Source organism: Rhipicephalus microplus, unplaced genomic scaffold (assembly GCF_043290135.1).
Source record: "Rhipicephalus microplus isolate Deutch F79 unplaced genomic scaffold, USDA_Rmic scaffold_20, whole genome shotgun sequence".
Taxonomy (NCBI): Eukaryota; Metazoa; Arthropoda; class Arachnida; order Ixodida; family Ixodidae; genus Rhipicephalus; species Rhipicephalus microplus.
This window is the reverse complement of record NW_027464593.1, coordinates 4,682,964-4,685,630: the sequence shown is the minus strand read 5'-3', so window position 1 is coordinate 4,685,630 and position 2,667 is coordinate 4,682,964.

The following is a 2,667-nucleotide window of genomic DNA, read 5'->3' as shown; positions in this document are numbered from 1 at the left end:
CATTGTACCCACTCCTGCCTAAAGTCTGAAGGTCAGACCGGCAGTACTGTAATAAATAAATAAATAAATAAATAAATAAATAAATAAATAAATAAATAAATAAATAAATAAATAAATAAATAAATAAATAAATAAATAAATAAATAAATAAATAAATAAACTTACCTCCACCTCGTGGCATTGTGCTGATTTTAAAGTGACATATATATTGTCACGCACCAAGAGTCGTGAAGACAAGACAGGAACAGCGGGACAGAAAACGTGCGTTGTTGTTGTTGTTGTTGTTTCCCTGTAGAAATGGCTCGTACCCAAAGAAGGGGATTGGCCGATTTTAAGGTGAATTTGCCCTAAACTTTCAGCATTGTGTCATTCCTACAATTTTTTTTTGTAACTTAATTTTGATTTGAAATACCGATATCAAGTTTCCAGAAAAAAATAAGAAAAATTTTGAGACAGCAATTTAGCAAGAAAATCGTTTAGTCGCAGTGATGTATTCTTGAACGGCGAATAAAACATCCCTGTGGCTGAAACCCAGTGTAGAGGCTCCAAATGAAAGAAGATCAGGCTGTGATAGTTGCAAGCCCAGTCTTTGAAGAGGTGGTGCTAGTATGCTTTGCCTGAATAAATCGAAACGGCGACAATGTAATAAAAAATGACTGATCGTTTCCTCTTGATTACAATAAATGCACATAGGGGAATTCAATATGCCTGATCTATGCAAGTAAAAATTGAGGGAGGTAACGCGGCAGCGAAATTTCGTGATGACAACTTCCATCATCCTTGATTTAGTCAGTTCACTGCGCCAGGGAAATAACAAGTGTTTGTACTCTGGAGAAGCCGTCAGTGCAGGGTCAGATAAATTTTGCCTGATTTTAAGTGTGCGAAATCGCGCCACCGTAATGTATACTGTATGGGGGAAAATAGGAATAATTGGTGTCGAAAGGGATGCCTTCGCAAGAGAATCAGCTATTTCGTTTAACAACAAACCTTTGTGCCCTGGTGTCCAGATTAAATGAATACTTCGGAGATGACAGGGGATCATCGATTTAAAAAGTTTCACTATAGGTGAATGACCAGATGCGGACAGAGAAGAGCACACTGATAATGAATCAGTTATGACTGCTACAACTGGAATGGAAATATTTACCTTTCGCAAAGCTAACATTATTGCCATGAATTCAGCCAGAAAGACAGGAAGAAAGTCCGGTAAGCGAAGTGAAAATGACCAATCAAGTACAGGGCAATATATTCCAACGCCTGATTTTTCATGTGATTGAGATGCGTCCGTTGCTATAATGACATTTGTTGGCAGAGTACTTAAATGGTCCTGCAATAAACCATTTAAAATGCCTGTAGGTAATAGCTTTGCGTGAGTTGGGAAGATATCATGGTAAACAATTTCTGGAGAATTTTGTTGCTCAGTTAAAGGAATCAGATCACGAACGTGCGTCTTTAAACGAAGCGCTAACACACACTTCTTCTTCGTTCTCTTTGCCCTTTTCGGCTCGCTAGGACTTGCCGGCTCACAACTCTAGGTGGCATTATTTCCCCTCCCATTAGAGCATCGACTCGATGCTCATACACAAGGGGACAGCAGGGCCCATAAGGGAATAAAAAGAAAGGGAGAAACGAGATATAGTGCACAGGGCATATGCAGGTGCAAAAAAAAAAAAAGTCTGTGGTTGGTCATAAGAAAAAAAAAACATTAATACAGCTCAAAGTTTGTTCTAGAGCCTATGGACAACGAAAAAAAAAAAGAAAATGTTTGCTGCCCTGGCACAATAAGGCAAATATTACCACGTAAGATAAGGTTTTAAGCAGACGACATGCACAATCTCTGTTCGTGGTGAGTGGCGCTGGGTCGTTGCCGAGCCTCCGTCTGGAATAACTTCGTAGTTGACCTCGTTCAACCGCCGAAATACTTTGTAGGATCCGAAGTATTTGCTCAGGAGTTTCTCGCTGAGACCTCGCCGTCTAACAGGAGTCCAAACCCGCACTTGGTCGCCAGGTTGATAGCTAACTGGTCGATGGTGGATGTTGTACCTTCGGGAGTCTTTACATTGCTGCGATCTTATGTGCACGCGAGCTGATTGACGTGCTTCCTTTGCACGCTGAATGTATTCCTCGACATCAGGAGCTAGCAGCTCGTGCTGGTCGATGTCGCAAGGAATCATGGCGTCTAGCATGGTTTGCACGTCTCGACCGTAAACGAGGCCGAAGGGTGCGAACCTTGTCGTTTCCTGGGTTGCGGTGTTATACGCATGCGTTACGTACGGCAGGATCTCGTCCCACGTTTTATGCTACACATCCACGTACATAGAAATCATGTAAGCCAGTGTTTTGTTGAGCCTTTCTGTCAAGCCGTTACTCTGGGGTTGGTATGCGGTTGTCTTACGGTGGTTCGTGTAACTGAGCTTGAAGATGTCGTCCAACAGTTTTGCCGTAAACGCTGTCCCTCGGTCAGTGATGATGAATGACGGGGCGCCGTGACGAAGCACTATGTGGTGCATGAAAAAAATTGCCCGCAGCTTCCCTCGGGGGAACACTGAGGAGGATGCGGACCATATAATTGGTTAACGGGGTGTTAAAGTGCGACTTACTTGGGTCGATGGCTAAATTGGTTAACGTGGTTGTGAAATGGGGTGTTAAATTGCGACTTACTTGGGT